Here is a 17879-nt window from a genome sequence, read left to right as displayed (position 1 = left end):
TGGCCTCGAGGTAAGTCCCTGAGTAGCCGCGCAGAAAGGGAGGCATGCAGCTGTTTCCATGAGGTCTTAGTCGCTGTTCTGCTTGATTTTATTTTATTTTTTTATTTTTTATTTTTTTTTAAGGTTTATTTTTTGATTGATCGATCGCTATGTTGGGTCTTCGTTTCTGTGCTAAGGCTCTCTCCAGTTGCGGCAACTGGGGCCACTCTTCATCGCGGTGCGCGGGGCCTCTCACTATCGCGGACTCTCTTGTTGCGGAGCACAGGCTCCAGACGCGCACGTTCAGTCATTGTGGCCCACGGGCCCAGTTTCTCCGTGGCATGTGTGATCCTCTCAGACCAGGGCTCGAACCCGTGTCCCCTGCATTGGCAGGCATATTCTCAACCACTGCGCCACCGGGGAAGCCCCTGTTCTGCTTTATTTTAAAGGAAGTACCCTTTTCAGGACTCGTAGGCCCCTCGGGTGTGCATCATTTTCCCTCCAAGAACCCTGAGTACCTCCAGACTCCTGTGGGCCTGCTGAGCAACCTCGAGGCCCAAAGGTCGGTCCCTCGGAGGCCCTCTGTGTATGCCGAGTGATGGGCAACACACTGCCTGTTCCTTAAGGAGAGCTACATTTCCAGAGCACTGGAACAGCCCCAGGACCACATTTCTAGCCAGTGCGATGTGCCCTGGAAGTGTTCGTCACGGCCCCCGTCTGAGCTGCCATGAGAAAACACTCTGCGTAGAATTATTCGAGGGCCTCGTACCTGAAGTCACTCTGCTCGAGGAGAAAGTCAGCATCCTACCATGCTGTGGCGCTACCGGGACACTCAGCGTGAGCACTTGCCTCAAGGTAAGGCCCTGAATTGCCGTGCAGAAGCGGAGGCGTGCAGCAGTTTTCAGGAGGCTGTAGCCACTGCTCTGCATTAGTTTATTTATTTATTTATTTGTTTATCTATCTATCTATTTATTTATTTATTTAATAGATCATTTTTTTTTACTGTGTTGGGTCGTCGTTGCTGCATGTGAGCTTTCTCTAGTTGCAGCGAGCGGGGGCTACTCTTCGTTGCGGTGCGCGGGCTTCTAATTGCGGTGACTCCTCTTGTTGTGGAGCACAGGCTCTAGGCACGTGGACTTCATTAGTTCTGGCATGCGGGCTCAGTCGTTGTGGCTCCCGGGCTCTACAGCGCAGGCTCAGTCGTTGTCGTTCACGGGCTTAAGTACTCCGCAGCATGTGAGATCTTGGTGGACCAGGGCTGGAACACATGTCCGCTTCATCGGCAGGTGGATTCCCAAACATTGCACCACAAGGGAAGCCCCTGCTCTGCATTATTTTAATGTCAGTATGCTTTGCAGGACATCTAGGAGCCACGCGTGGGCACCCTATTTCCTGCAAGAACACTGAGTACCCCGAGGTCCCCATGGGCCCGCTAAGCCACATCCAGGCCCATAGCCCTTCGGAGCCACTCTGTGTATGCCGAGTGTAGGGCAACGCACTGCACTCCTTCTTGGGACAGCTTGAATTCCCCAGCACTCGAACAGGTCCACGAACACCGTTCTAGCAGGTCCAACGTGCCGTGCAAGTCTGGCTCATTGCCCAAGTCTGAGCTGCACTGAGAAAAACCCTCGGCTTCATATTCCATCTGGGAGTCCCTGCCTGAAGTCTCCCTGCCTCCCAGAGAAAGTCGGCTTGCGTTCCGCCTGCAACTAAAGCCCAGTTCCTCTGGTAACACTGCAGGCTTTTGAAGAGCCACGGGCCCGGAGGCCTAGCTGGGGCGTTCCTTCGTTGAGGCAGTTCGCTATTTGCAGAACACCCTGCTGCGAGGAGTTGATTCAGGGAAGGAACCACAGTGTAACCTGTGTCTCTTTGGACTTCTTAGAAAGCACCGGGATATATGCTGCGTGTGCCCTTGGAAATGGGGGCCTGATGGAACTAGCCTTGCTTTCCCATTTTGAAAGCTCCATTCATGCTGCCTTGAAGCTACTTGAAATTGAGTGCTGTTGACAGGCCACTAGCCACTGTAGGCATGGCTCTGGGTAGAAAATGAGTTTTCTCTAGCTATGCCGTCTGCTTCGATGGGCGGGTTGGAGCTCATCCTTCCACGCTCTAGAGCTAAAGGGAAACTCAACGTGAGTACTGGCCTCGAAGTAAGTCCCTGAGTAGCCGCGCAGAAAGGGAGGCATGCAGCTGTTTCCATGAGGTCTTAGTCGCTGTTCTGCTTGATTTTATTTTATTTTTTTATTTTTTATTTTTTTTTAAGGTTTATTTTTTGATTGATTGATCGCTATGTTGGGTCTTCGTTTCTGTGCTAGGGCTCTCTCCAGTTGCGGCAATTGGGGCCACTCTTCATCGCGGTGCGCGGGCCTCTCACTATCGCGGACTCTCTTGTTGCGGAGCACAGGCTCCAGACGCGCAGGTTCAGTCATTGTGGCCCACGGGCCCAGTTTCTCCGCGGCATGTGTGATACTCTCAGACCAGGGCTCGAACCCGTGTCCCCTGCATTGGCAGGCATATTCTCAACCACTGCGCCACCAGGGAAGCCCCTGTTCTTCTTTATTTTAAAGGAAGTACCCTTTTCAGGACTCGTAGGCCCCTCGGGTGTGCATCAGTTTCCCTCCAAGAACCCTGAGTACCTCCAGACTCCTGTGGGCCTGCTGAGCAACCTCGAGGCCCAAAGGTTGGTCCCTCGGAGGCCCTCTGTGTATGCCGAGTGATGGGCAACACACTGCCTGTTCCTTAAGGAGAGCTACATTTCCAGAGCACTGGAACAGCCCCAGGACCACATTTCTAGCCAGTGCGATGTGCCCTGGAAGTGTTCGTCACGGCCCCCGTCTGAGCTGCCATGAGAAAACACTCTGCGTAGAATTCTTCGAGGGCCTCGTACCTGAAGTCACTCTGCTCGAGGAGAAAGTCAGCATCCTACCATGCTGTGGCGCTACCGGGACACGCAGCGTGAGCACTTGCCTCAAGGTAAGGCCCTGAATTGCTGTGCAGAAGCGGAGGCGTGCAGCAGTTTTCAGGAGGCCGTAGCCACTGCTCTGCATTAGTTTATTTATTTATTTATTTGTTTATCTATCTATCTATTTATTTATTTATTTAATAGATCATTTTTTTTTTACTGTGTTGGGTCGTCGTTGCTGCATGTGAGCTTTCTCTAGTTGCAGCGAGCGGGGGCTACTCTTCATTGCGGTGCGCGGGCTTCTAATTGCGGTGACTCCTCTTGTTGTGGAGCACAGGCTCTAGGCACGTGGACTTCATTAGTTCTGGCATGCGGGCTCAGTCGTTGTGGCTCCCGGTCTCTAGAGCGCAGGCTCAGTCGTTGTGGTTCACGGGCTTAAGTACTCCGCAGCATGTGAGATCTTGGTGGACCAGGGCTCGAACCCATGTCCGCTTCATCGGCAGGTGGATTCCCAAACATTGCACCACAAGGGAAGCCCCTGCTCTGCATTATTTTAATGTCAGTATGCTTTGCAGGACATCTAGGAGCCTCGCGTGGGCACCCTATTTCCTGCAAGAACACTGAGTACCCCGAGGTCCCCATGGGCCCGCTAAGCCACATCCAGGCCCATAGCCCTTCGGAGCCACTCTGTGTATGCCGAGTGTAGGGCAACGCACTGCACTCCTTCTTGGGACAGCTTGAATTCCCCAGCACTCGAACAGGTCCACGAACACCGTTCTAGCAGGTCCAACGTGCCGTGCAAGTCTGGCTCATTGCCCAAGTCAGAGCTGCACTGAGAAAAACCCTCGGCTTCGTATTCCATCTGGGAGTCCCTGCCTGAAGTCTCCCTGCCTCCCAGAGAAAGTCGGCTTGCGTTCCGCCTGCAACTAAAGCCCAGTTCCTCTGGTAACACTGCAGGCTTTTGAAGAGCCACGGGCCCGGAGGCCTAGCTGGGGCGTTCCTTCGTTGAGGTAGTTCGCTATTTGCAGAACACCCTGCTGCGAGGAGTTGATTCAGGGAAGGAAGCACAGGGTAACCTGTGTCTCTTTGGACTTCTTAGAAAGCACCGGGATATATGCTGTGTGTGCCCTTGGAAATGGGGGTCTGATGGAACTAGCCTTGCTTTCCCATTTTGAAAGCTCCATTCATGCTGCCTTGAAGCTACTTGAAATTGAGTGCTGTTGACAGGCCACTAGCCACTGTAGGCATGGCTCTGGGTAGAAAATGAGTTTTCTCTAGCTATGCCGTCTGCTTCGATGGGCGGTTTGGAGCTCATCCTGCCACGCTCTAGAGCTAAAGGGAAACTCAACGTGAGTACTGGCCTCGAAGTAAGTCCCTGAGTAGCCGCGCAGAAAGGGAGACATGCAGCTGTTTCCATGAGGTCTTAGTCGCTGTTCTGCTTGATTTTATTTTATTTTTTTATTTTTTATTTTTTTTTAAGGTTTATTTTTTGATTGATTGATCGCTATGTTGGGTCTTCGTTTCTGTGCTAGGGCTCTCTCCAGTTGCGGCAATTGGGGCCACTCTTCATCGCGGTGCGCGGGCCTCTCACTATCGCGGACTCTCTTGTTGCGGAGCACAGGCTCCAGACGCGCAGGTTCAGTCATTGTGGCCCACGGGCCCAGTTTCTCCGCGGCATGTGTGATCCTCTCAGACCAGGGCTCGAACCCGTGTCCCCTGCATTGGCAGGCATATTCTCAACCACTGCGCCACCAGGGAAGCCCCTGTTCTGCTTTATTTTAAAGGAAGTACCCTTTTCAGGACTCGTAGGCCCCTCGGGTGTGCATCATTTTCCCTCCAAGAACCCTGAGTACCTCCAGACTCCTGTGGGCCTGCTGAGCAACCTCGAGGCCCAAAGGTCGGTCCCTCGGAGGCCCTCTGTGTATGCTGAGTGATGGGCAACACACTGCACGTTCCTTAAGGAGAGCTACATTTCCAGAGCACTGGAACAACCTCAGGACCACATTTCTAGCCAGTGCGATGTGCCCTGGAAGTGTTCGTCACGGCCCCCGTCTGAGCTGCCATGAGAAAACACTCTGTGTAGAATTCTTCGAGGGCCTCGTACCTGAAGTCACTCTGCTCGAGGAGAAAGTCAGCATCCTACCATGCTGTGGCGCTAATGGGACACTCAGCGTGAGCACTTGCCTCAAGGTAAGGCCCTGAATTGCCGTGCAGAAGCGGAGGCGTGCAGCAGTTTTCAGGAGGCCGTAGCCACTGCTCTGCATTAGTTTATTTATTTATTTATTTGTTTATCTATCTATTTATTTATTTATTTAATATATCATTTTTTTTTTACTGTGTTGGGTCGTCGTTGCTGCATGTGAGCTTTCTCTAGTTGCAGCGAGCGGGGGCTACTCTTCGTTGCGGTGCGCGGGCTTCTAATTGCGGTGACTCCTCTTGTTGTGGAGTACAGGCTCTAGGGGCGTGGACTTCATTAGTTCTGGCATGCGGGCTCAGTCGTTGTGGCTCCCGGTCTCTAGAGCGCAGGCTCAGTCGTTGTGGTTCACGGGCTTAAGTGCTCCGCAGCATGTGAGATCTTGGTGGACCAGGGCTCGAACACATGTCCGCTTCATCGGCAGGTGGATTCCCAAAAATTGCACCACAAGGGAAGCCCCTGCTCTGCATTATTTTAATGTCAGTATGCTTTGCAGGACATCTAGGAGCCTCGCATGGGCACCCTATTTCCTGCAAGAACACTGAGTACCCCGAGGCCCCCATGGGCCCGCTAAGCCACATCCAGGCCCATAGCCCTTCGGAGCCACTCTGTGTATGCCTAGTGTAGGGCAACACACTGCACTCCTTGGGACAGCTTGAATTCCCCAGCACTCGAACAGGTCCACGAACACCGTTCTAGCAGGTCCAACGTGCCGTGCAAGTCTGGCTCATTGCCCAAGTCTGAGCTGCACTGAGAAAAAACCTCGGCTTCGTATTCCATCTGGGAATCCCTGCCTGAAGTCTCCCTGCCTCCAAGAGAAAGTCGGCTTGCGTTCCGCCTGCAACTAAAGCCCAGTTCCTCTGGTAACACTGCAGGCTTTTGAAGAGCCACGGGCCCGGAGGCCTAGCTGGGGCGTTCTTTCGTTGAGGCAGTTCGCTATTTGCAGAACACCCTGCTGCGAGGAGTTGATTCAGGGAAGGAACCACAGGGTAACCTGTGTCTCTTTGGACTTCTTAGAAAGCACCGGGATATATGCTGCGTGTGCCCTTGGAAATGGGGGCCTGATGGAAATAGCCTTGCTTTCCCATTTTGAAAGCTCCATTCATGCTGCCTTGAAGCTACTTGAAATTGAGTGCTGTTGACAGGCCACTAGCCACTGTAGGCATGGCTCTGGGTAGAAAATGAGTTTTCTCTAGCTATGCCGTCTGCTTCGATGGGCGGGTTGGAGCTCATCCTGCCACGCTCTAGAGCTAAAGGGAAACTCAACGTGAGTACTGGCCTCGAAGTAAGTCCCTGAGTAGCCGCGCAGAAAGGGAGGCATGCAGCTGTTTCCATGAGGTCTTAGTCGCTGTTCTGCTTGATTTTATTTTATTTTTTTATTTTTTATTTTTTTTTAAGGTTTATTTTTTGATTGATTGATCGCTATGTTGGGTCTTCGTTTCTGTGCTAGGGCTCTCTCCAGTTGCGGCAATTGGGGCCACTCTTCATCGCGGTGCGCGGGCCTCTCACTATCGCGGACTCTCTTGTTGCGGAGCACAGGCTCCAGACGCGCAGGTTCAGTCATTGTGGCCCACGGGCCCAGTTTCTCCGCGGCATGTGTGATCCTCTCAGACCAGGGCTCGAACCCGTGTCCCCTGCATTGGCAGGCATATTCTCAACCACTGCGCCACCAGGGAAGCCCCTGTTCTGCTTTATTTTAAAGGAAGTACCCTTTTCAGGACTCGTAGGCCCCTCGGGTGTGCATCATTTTCCCTCCAAGAACCCTGAGTACCTCCAGACTCCTGTGGGCCTGCTGAGCAACCTCGAGGCCCAAAGGTCGGTCCCTCGGAGGCCCTCTGTGTATGCCGAGTGATGGGCAACACACTGCCTGTTCCTTAAGGAGAGCTACATTTCCAGAGCACTGGAACAGCCCCAGGACCACATTTCTAGCCAGTGCGATGTGCCCTGGAAGTGTTCGTCACGGCCCCCGTCTGAGCTGCCATGAGAAAACACTCTGTGTAGAATTCTTCGAGGGCCTCGTACCTGAAGTCACTCTGCTCGAGGAGAAAGTCAGCATCCTACCATGCTGTGGCGCTACCGGGACACTCAGCGTGAGCACTTGCCTCAAGGTAAGGCCCTGAATTGCCGTGCAGAAGCCGAGGCGTGCAGCAGTTTTCAGGAGGCCGTAGCCACTGCTCTGCATTAGTTTATTTATTTATTTATTTGTTTATCTATTTATTTATTTATTTATTTATTTAATATATCTTTTCTTTTTACTGTGTTGGGTTGTCGTTGCTGCATGTGAGCTTTCTCTAGTTGCAGCGAGCGGGGGCTACTCTTCGTTGCGGTGCGCGGGCTTCTAATTGCGGTGACTCCTCTTGTTGTGGAGCACAGGCTCTAGGCACGTGGACTTCATTAGTTCTGGCATGTGGGCTCAGTCGTTGTGGCTCCCGGTCTCTAGAGCGCAGGCTCAGTCGTTGTGGTTCACGGGCTTAAGTACTCCTCAGCATGTGAGATCTTGGTGGACCAGGGCTCGAACCCATGTCCGCTTCATCGGCAGGTGGATTCCCAAACATTGCACCACAAGGGAAGCCCCTGCTCTGCATTATTTTAATGTCAGTATGCTTTGCAGGACATCTAGGAGCCTCGCGTGGGCACCCTATTTCCTGCAAGAACACTGAGTACCCCGAGGTCCCCATGGGCCCGCTAAGCCACATCCAGGCCCATAGCCCTTCGGAGCCACTCTGTGTATGCCGAGTGTAGGGCAACGCACTGCACTCCTTCTTGGGACAGCTTGAATTCCCCAGCACTCGAACAGGTCCACGAACACCGTTCTAGCAGGTCCAACGTGCGGTGCAAGTCTGGCTCATTGCCCAAGTCTGAGCTGCACTGAGAAAAACCCTCGGCTTCGTATTCCATCTGGGAGTCCCTGCCTGAAGTCTCCCTGCCTCCCAGAGAAAGTCGGCTTGCGTTCCGCCTGCAACTAAAGACCAGTTCCTCTGGTAACACTGCAGGCTTTTGAAGAGCCACGGGCCCGGAGGCCTAGCTGGGGCGTTCCTTCGTTGAGGTAGTTCGCTATTTGCAGAACACCCTGCTGCGAGGAGTTGATTCAGGGAAGGAAGCACAGGGTAACCTGTGTCTCTTTGGACTTCTTAGAAAGCACCGGGATATATGCTGCGTGTGCCCTTGGAAATGGGGGTCTGATGGAACTAGCCTTGCTTTCCCATTTTGAAAGCTCCATTCATGCTGCCTTGAAGCTACTTGAAATTGAGTGCTGTTGACAGGCCACTAGCCACTGTAGGCATGGCTCTGGGTAGAAAATGAGTTTTCTCTAGCTATGCCGTCTGCTTCGATGGGCGGTTTGGAGCTCATCCTGCCACGCTCTAGAGCTAAAGGGAAACTCAACGTGAGTACTGGCCTCGAAGTAAGTCCCTGAGTAGCCGCGCAGAAAGGGAGACATGCAGCTGTTTCCATGAGGTCTTAGTCGCTGTTCTGCTTGATTTTATTTTATTTTTTTATTTTTTATTTTTTTTTAAGGTTTATTTTTTGATTGATTGATCGCTATGTTGGGTCTTCGTTTCTGTGCTAGGGCTCTCTCCAGTTGCGGCAATTGGGGCCACTCTTCATCGCGGTGCGCGGGCCTCTCACTATCGCGGACTCTCTTGTTGCGGAGCACAGGCTACAGACGCGCAGGTTCAGTTATTGTGGCCGACGGGCCTAGTTTCTCCGCGGCTTGTGTGATCGTCTCAGACCAGTGCTCGAACCCGAGTCCCCTGCATTGGCAGGCATATTCTCAACCACTGTGCCACCAGGGAAGCCCCTGTTCTGCTTTATTTTAAAGGAAGTACCCTTTTCAGGACTCGTAGGCCCCTCGGGTGTGCATCATTTTCGCTCCAAGAACCCTGAGTACCTCCAGACACCTGTGGGCCTGCTGAGCAACATCGAGGCCCAAAGGTCGGTCGCTCGGAGGCCCTCTGTGTATGCTGAGTGATGGGCAACACACTGCACGTTCCTTAAGGACAGCTACATTTCCAGAGCACTGGAACAACCTCAGGACCACATTTCTAGCCAGTGGGACGTGCCCTGGAAGTGTTCGTCACGGCCCCCGTCTGAGCTGCCATGAGAAAACACTCTGCGTAGAATTCTTCGAGGGCCTCGTACCTGAAGTCACTCTGCTCGAGGAGAAAGTCAGCATCCTACCATGCTGTGGCGCTAACGGGACACTCAGCGTGAGCAATTGCCTCAAGGTAAGGCCCTGAATTGCCGTGCAGAAGCGGAGGCGTGCAGCAGTTTTCAGGAGGCCGAAGCCACTGCTCTGCATTAGTTTATTTATTTATTTATTTGTTTATCTATTTATTTATTTATTTATTTAATATATCATTTTTTTTTTACTGTGTTGGGTCGTCGGTGCTGCATGTGAGCTTTGTCTAGTTGCAGCCAGCGGGGGCTATTCTTCGTTGCGGTGCGCGGGCTTCTAATTGCGGTGACTCCTCTTGTTGTGGAGCACAGGCTCTAGGCACGTGGACTTCATTAGTTCTGACATGCGGGCTCAGTCGTTGTGGCTCCCGGTCTCTAGAGCGCAGGCTCAGTCATTGTGGTTCACGGGCTTAAGTACTCCGCAGCATGTGAGATCTTGGTGGACCAGGGCTCGAACCCATGTCCGCTTCATCGGCAGGTGGATTCCCAAACATTGCACCACAAGGGAAGCCCCTGCTCTGCATTATTTTAATGTCAGTATGCTTTGCAGGACATCTAGGAGCCTCGCGTGGGCACACTATTTCCTGCAAGAACACTGAGTACCCCGAGGCCCCCATGGGCCCGCTAAGCCACATCCAGGCCCATAGCCCTTCGGATCCACTCTGTGTATGCCGAGTGTAGGGAAACACACTGCAATCCTTCTTGGGACAGCTTGAATTCCCCAGCACTCGAACAGGTCCACGAACACCGTTCTAGCAGGTCCAACGTGCCGTGGAAGCCTGGCTCATTGCCCAAGTCTGAGCTGCACTGAGAAAAACCCTCGGCTTCGTATTCCATCTGGGAGTCCCTGCCTGAAGTCTCCCTGCCTCCAAGAGAAAGTCGGCTTGCGTTCCGCCTGCAACTAAAGCCCAGTTCCTCTGGTAACACTGCAGGCTTTTGAAGAGCCACGGGCCCGGAGGCCTAGCTGGGGCGTTCCTTCGTTGAGGCCGTTTGCTATTTGCAGAACACCCTGCTGCGAGGAGTTGATTCAGGGAAGGAACCACAGGGTAACCTGTGTCTCTTTGGACTTCTTAGAAAGCACCGGGATATATGCTGCGTGTGCCCTTGGAAATGGGGGCCTGATGGAACTAGCCTTGCTTTCCCATTTTGAAAGCTCCATTCATGCTGCCTTGAAGCTACTTGAAATTGACTGCTGTTGACAGGCCACTAGCCACTGTAGGCATGGCTCTGGGTAGAAAATGAGTTTTCTCTAGCTATGCCGGCTGCTTCGATGGGCGGGTTGGAGCTCATCCTGCCACGCTCTAGAGCTAAAGGGAAACTCAACGTGAGTACTGGCCTCGAGGTAAGTCCCTGAGTAGCTGCGCAGATAGGGAGGCATGCAGCTGTTTCCATGAGGTCTTAGTCACTGTTCTGCTTTATTTTATTTTATTTTTTTATTTTTTATTTTTTTTTAAGGTTTATTTTTTGATTGATTGATCGCTATGTTGGGTCTTCGTTTCTGTGCTAGGGCTCTCTCCAGTTGCAGCAATTGGGGCCACTCTTCATCGCGGTGCGCGGGCCTCTCACTATCGCGGACTCTCTTGTTGCGGAGCACAGGCTCCAGACGCGCAGGTTCAGTCATTGTGGCCCACGGGCCCAGTTTCTCCGCGGCATGTGGGATCCTCTCAGACCAGGGCTCGAACCCGTGTCCCCTGCATTGGCAGGCATATTCTCAACCACTGCGCCACCAGGGAAGACCCTGTTCTGCTTTATTTTAAAGGAAGTACCCTTTTCAGGACTCGTAGGCCCCTCGGGTGTGCATCATTTTCGCTCCAAGAACCCTGAGTACCTCCAGACTCCTGTGGGCCTGCTGAGCAACATCGAGGCGCAAAGGTTGGTCCCTCGGAGGCCCTCTGTGTATGCCGAGTGATGGGCAACACACTGCACGTTCCTTAAGGACAGCTACATTTCCAGAGCACTGGAACAGCCCCAGGACCACATTTCTAGCCAGTGGGACGTGCCCTGGAAGTGTTCGTCACGGCCCCCGTCTGAGCTGCCATGAGAAAACACTCTGCGTAGAATTCTTCGAGGGCCTCGTACCTGAAGTCACTCTGCTCGAGGAGAAAGTCAGCATCCTACCATGCTGTGGCGCTACCGGGACACTCAGCGTGAGCACTTGCCTCAAGGTAAGGCCCTGAATTGCCGTGCAGAAGCCGAGGCGTGCAGCAGTTTTCAGGAGGCCGTAGCCACTGCTCTGCATTAGTTTATTTATTTATTTATTTGTTTATCTATCTATTTATTTATTTATTTATTTAATATATCATTTTTTTTTTTACTGTGTTGGGTCGTCGTTGCTTCATGTGAGCTTTCTCTAGTTGCAGCGAGCGGGGCCTACTCTTCGTTGCGGTGCGCGGGCTTCTAAATGCGGTGACTCCTCTTGTTGTGGAGCACAGGCTCTAGGCACGTGGACTTCGTTAGTTCTGGCATGCGGGCTCAGTCGTTGTGGCTCCCGGGCTCTACAGCGCAGGCTCAGTCGTTGTGGTTCACGGGCTTAAGTACTCCGCAGCATGTGAGATATTGGTGGACCAGGGCTGGAACCCATGTCCGCTTCATCGGCAGGTGGATTCCCAAACATTGCACCACAAGGGAAGCCCCTGGTCTGCATTATTTTAATGTCAGTATGCTTTGCAGGACATCTAGGAGCCTCGCGTGGGCACACTATTTCCTGCAAGAACACTGAGTACCCCGAGGCCCCCATGGGCCCGCTAAGCCACATCCAGGCCCATAGCCCTTCGGAGCCACTCTGTGTATGCCGAGTGTAGGGCAACGCACTGCAGTCCTTCTTGGGACAGCTTGAATTCCCCAGCACTCGAACAGGTCCACGAACACCGTTCTAGCAGGTCCAACGTGCGGTGCAAGTCTGGCTCATTGCCCAAGTCTGAGCTGCACTGAGAAAAACCCTCGGCTTCGTATTCCATCTGGGAGTCCCTGCCTGAAGTCTCCCTGCCTCCAAGAGAAAGTCGGCTTGCGTTCCGCCTGCAACTAAAGCCCAGTTCCTCTGGTAACACTGCAGGCTTTTGAAGAGCCACGGGCCCGGAGGCCTAGCTGGGGCTTTCCTTCGTTGAGGCAGTTCGCTATTTGCAGAACACCCTGCTGCGAGGAGTTGATTCAGGGAAGGAACCACTGGGTCACCTGTGTCTCTTTGGACTTCTTAGAAAGCACCGGGATATATGATGCGTGTGCCCTTGGAAATGGGGGCCTGATGGAACTAGCCTTGCTTTCCCATTTTGAAAGCTCCATTCATGCTGCCTTGAAGCTACTTGAAATTGACTGCTGTTGACAGGCCACTAGCCACTGTAGGCATGGCTCTGGGTAGAAAATGAGTTTTCTCTAGCTATGCCGGCTGCTTCGATGGGCGGGTTGGAGCTCATCCTGCCACGCTCTAGAGCTAAAGGGAAACTCAACGTGAGTACTGGCCTCGAGGTAAGTCCCTGAGTAGCTGCGCAGATAGGGAGGCATGCAGCTGTTTCCATGAGGTCTTAGTCACTGTTCTGCTTGATTTTATTTTATTTTTTTATTTTTTATTTTTTTTTAAGGTTTATTTTTTGATTGATTGATCGCTATGTTGGGTCTTCGTTTCTGTGCTAGGGCGCTCTCCAGTTGCAGCAATTGGGGCCACTCTTCATCGCGGTGCGCGGGCCTCTCACTATCGCGGACTCTCTTGTTGCGGAGCACAGGCTCCAGACGCGCAGGTTCAGTCATTGTGGCCCACGGGCCCAGTTTCTCCGCGGCATGTGGGATCCTCTCAGACCAGGGCTCGAACCCGTGTCCCCTGCATTGGCAGGCATATTCTCAACCACTGCGCCACCAGGGAAGACCCTGTTCTGCTTTATTTTAAAGGAAGTACTCTTTTCAGGACTCGTAGGCCCCTCGGGTGTGCATCATTTTCGCTCCAAGAACCCTGAGTACCTCCAGACTCCTGTGGGCCTGCTGAGCAACATCGAGGCGCAAAGGTTGGTCCCTCGGAGGCCCTCTGTGTATGCCGAGTGATGGGCAACACACTGCACGTTCCTTAAGGACAGCTACATTTCCAGAGCACTGGAACAACCTCAGGACCACATTTCTAGCCAGTGGGACGTGCCCTGGAAGTGTTCATCACGGCCCCCGTCTGAGCTGCCATGAGAAAACACTCTGCGTAGAATTCTTCGAGGGCCTCGTACCTGAAGTCACTCTGCTCGAGGAGAAAGTCAGCATCCTACCATGCTGTGGCGCTACCGGGACACTCAGCGTGAGCACTTGCCTCAAGGTAAGGCCCTGAATTGCCGTGCAGAAGCCGAGGCCTGCAACAGTTTTCAGGAGGCCGTAGCCACTGCTCTGCATTAGTTTATTTATTTATTTATTTGTTTATCTATCTATTTATTTATTTATTTATTTAATATATCATTTTTTTTTTTACTGTGTTGGGTCGTCGTTGCTTCATGTGAGCTTTCTCTAGTTGCAGCGAGCGGGGGCTACTCTTCGTTGCGGTGCGCGGGCTTCTAAATGCGGTGACTCCTCTTGTTGTGGAGCACAGGCTCTAGGCACGTGGACTTCGTTAGTTCTGGCATGCGGGCTCAGTCGTTGTGGCTCCCGGGCTCTACAGCGCAGGCTCAGTCGTTGTGGTTCACGGGCTTAAGTACTCCGCAGCATGTGAGATATTGGTGGACCAGGGCTGGAACCCTTGTCCGCTTCATCGGCAGGTGGATTCCCAAACATTGCACCACAAGGGAAGCCCCTGGTCTGCATTATTTTAATGTCAGTATGCTTTGCAGGAGATCTAGGAGCCTCGCGTGGGCACACTATTTCCTGCAAGAACACTGAGTACCACGAGGCCCCCATGGGCCCGCTAAGCCACATCCAGGCCCATAGCCCTTCGGAGCCACTCTGTGTATGCCGAGTGTAGGGAAACACACTGCAATCCTTCTTGGGACAGCTTGAATTCCCCAGCACTCGAACAGGTCCACGAACACCGTTCTAGCAGGTCCAACGTGCCGTGGAAGCCTGGCTCATTGCCCAAGTCTGAGCTGCACTGAGAAAAACCCTCGGCTTCGTATTCCATCTGGGAGTCCCTGCCTGAAGTCTCCCTGCCTCCAAGAGAAAGTCGGCTTGCGTTCCGCCTGCAACTAAAGCCCAGTTCCGCTGGTAACACTGCAGGCTTTTGAAGAGCCACGGGCCCGGAGGCCTAGCTGGGGCGTTCCTTCGTTGAGGCAGTTCGCTATTTGCAGAACACCCTGCTGCGAGGAGTTGATTCAGGGAAGGAACCACAGGGTAACCTGTGTCTCTTTGGACTTCTTAGAAAGCACCGGGATATATGCTGCGTGTGCCCTTGGAAATGGGGGCCTGATGGAACTAGCCTTGCTTTCCCATTTTGAAAGCTCCATTCATGCTGCCTTGAAGCTACTTGAAATTGACTGCTGTTGACAGGCCACTAGCCACTGTAGGAATGGCTCTGGGTAGAAAATGAGTTTTCTCTAGCTATGCCGGCTGCTTCGATGGGCGGGTTGGAGCTCCTCCTGCCACGCTCTAGAGCTAAAGGGAAACTCAACATGAGTACTGGCCTCGAGGTAAGTCCCTGAGTAGCCGCGCAGAAAGGGAGGCATGCAGCTGTTTCCATGAGGTCTTAGTCGCTGTTCTGCTTGATTTTATTTTATTTTTTTATTTTTTATTTTTTTTTAAGGTTTATTTTTTGATTGATTGATCGCTATGTTGGGTCTTCGTTTCTGTGCTAGGGCTCTCTCCAGTTGCGGCAATTGGGGCCACTCTTCATCGCGGTGCGCGGGCCTCTCACTATCGCGGACGCTCTTGTTGCGGAGCACAGGCTCCAGACGTGCAGGTTCAGTCATTGTGGCCCACGGGCCCAGTTTCTCCGCAGCATGTGGGATCCTCTCAGACCAGGGCTCGAACCCGTGTCCCCTGCATTGGCAGGCATATTCTCAACCACTGCGCCACCAGGGAAGACCCTGTTCTGCTTTATTTTAAAGGAAGTACCCTTTTCAGGACTCGTAGGCCCCTCGGGTGTGCATCATTTTCGCTCCAAGAACCCTGAGTACCTCCAGACACCTGTGGGCCTGCTGAGCAACATCGAGGCCCAAAGGTCGGTACCTCGGATGCCCTCTGTGTATGCCGAGTGATGGGCAACACACTGCACGTTCCTTAAGGACAGCTACATTTCCAGAGCACTGGAACAACCTCAGGACCACATTTCTAGCCAGTGGGACGTGCCCTGGAAGTGTTCGTCACGGCCCCCGTCTGAGCTGCCATGAGAAAACACTCTGTGTAGAATTCTTCGAGGGCCTCGTACCTGAAGTCACTCTGCTCGAGGAGAAAGTCAGCATCCTACCATGCTGTGGCGCTACCGGGACACTCAGCGTGAGCACTTGCCTCAAGGTAAGGCCCTGAATTGCCGTGCAGAAGCCGAGGCGTGCAGCAGTTTTCAGGAGGCCGTAGCCACTGCTCTGCATTAGTTTATTTATTTATTTATTTGTTTATCTATCTATTTATTTATTTATTTATTTATTTATTATATCATTTTTTTTTTTACTGTGTTGGGTCGTCGTTGCTGCATGTGAGCTTTCTCTAGTTGCAGCGAGCGGGGGCTACTCTTCGTTGCGGTGCGCGGGCTTCTAATTGCGGTGACTCCTCTTGTTGTGGAGCACAGGCTCTAGGCACGTGGACTTCATTAGTTCTGGCATGCGGGCTCAGTCGTTGTGGCTCCCGGTCTCTAGAGCGCAGGCTCAGTCGTTGTGGTTCACGGGCTTAAGTACTCCGCAGCATGTGAGATCTTGGTGGACCAGGGCTGGAACCCAAGTCCGCTTCATCGGCAGGTGGATTCCCAAACATTGCACCACAAGGGAAGCCCCTGTTCTGCATTATTTTAATGTCAGTATGCTTTGCAGGACATCTAGGAGCCTCGCGTGGGCACCCTATTTCCTGCAAGAACACTGAGTACCCCGAGGCCCCCATGGGCCCGCTAAGCCACATCCAGGCCCATAGCCCTTCGGAGCCACTCTGTGTATGCCGAGTGAAGGGCAACACACTGCACTCCTTCTTGGGACAGCTTGAATTCCCCAGCACTCGAACAGGTCCACGAACACCGTTCTAGCAGGTCCAACGTGCGGTGCAAGTCTGGCTCATTGCCCAAGTCTGAGCTGCACTGAGAAAAACCCTCGGCTTCATATTCCATCTGAGAGTCCCTGCCTGAAGTCTCCCTGCCTCCAAGAGAAAGTCGGCTTGCGTTCCGCCTGCAACTAAAGCCCAGTTCCTCTGGTAACACTGCAGGCTTTTGAAGAGCCACGGGCCCGGAGGCCTAGCTGGGGCGTTCCTTCGTTGAGGCAGTTCGCTATTTGCAGAACACCCTGCTTCGAGGAGTTGATTCAGGGAAGGAACCACTGGGTAACCTGTGTCTCTTTGGACTTCTTAGAAAGCACCGGGATATATGCTGCGTGTGCCCTTGGAAATGGGGGCCTGATGGAACTAGCCTTGCTTTGCCATTTTGAAAGCTCCATTCATGCTGCCTTGAAGCTACTTGAAATTGACTGCTGTTGACAGGCCACGAGCCACTGTAGGCATGGCTCTGGGTAGAAAATGAGTTTTCTCTAGCTATGCCGACTGCTTCGATGGCCGGGGTGGAGCTCATCCTGCCACGCTCTATTGCTAAAGGGAAACTCAACGTGAGTACTGGCCTCGAGGTAAGTCCCTGAGTAGCCACGCAGAAAGGGTGGCATGCAGCTGTTTCCATGAGGTCTTAGTCGCTATTCTGCTTGATTTTATTTTATTTTTTTATTTTTTATTTTTTTTTAAGATTTATTTTTTGATTGATGGCTATGTTGGGTCTTCGTTTCTGTGCTAGGGCTCTCTCCAGTTGCGGCAAATGGGGCCACTCTTCATCGCGGTGCGCGGGCCTCTCACTATCGCGGCCTCTCTTGTTGTGGAGCACAGGCTCCAGACGCGCAGGTTCAGTCATTGTGGCCCACGGGCGCAGTTTCTCCGCGGCATGTGTGATCCTCTCAGACCAGGGCTCGAACCCGTGTCCCCTGCATTGGCAGGCATATTCTCAACTACTGCGCCACCAGGGAAGCCCCTGTTCTGCTTTATTTTAAAGGACGTACCATTTTCAGGACTCGTAGGACTCTCGGGTGTGCATCATTTTCCCTCCAAGAACCCTGAGTACCTCCAGACTCCTGTGGGCCTGCTGAGAAACATCGAGGCCCAAAGGTCGGACCCTCGCAGGCCCGCTGTGTATGCCGAGTGATGGGCAACACACTGCCTGTTCCTTAAGGAGAGCTACATTTCCAGAGCACTGGAACAGCCCCAGGACCACATTTCTAGCCAGTGCGACGTGCCCTGGAAGTGTTCGTCACGGCCCCCGTCTGAGCTGCCATGAGAAAACACTCTGCGTAGAATTCTTCGAGGGCCTCGTACCTGAAGTCACTCTGCTCGAGGAGAAAGTCAGCATCCTACCATGCTGTGGCGCTAACGGGACACTCAGCGTGAGCACTTGCCTCAAGGTAAGGCCCTGAATTGCCGTGCAGAAGCGGAGGCGTGCAGCAGTTTTCAGGAGGTCGTAGCCACTGCTCTGCATTAGTTAATTAATTTATTTATTTGTTTATC

Source organism: Balaenoptera physalus (assembly GCF_965194825.1).
Source record: "Balaenoptera physalus genome assembly, chromosome: 3".
Classification (NCBI taxonomy): domain Eukaryota; kingdom Metazoa; phylum Chordata; class Mammalia; order Artiodactyla; family Balaenopteridae; genus Balaenoptera; species Balaenoptera physalus.
The sequence above is the reverse complement of the archived record's forward strand: the minus strand, read 5'-3'. Positions refer to the sequence as shown.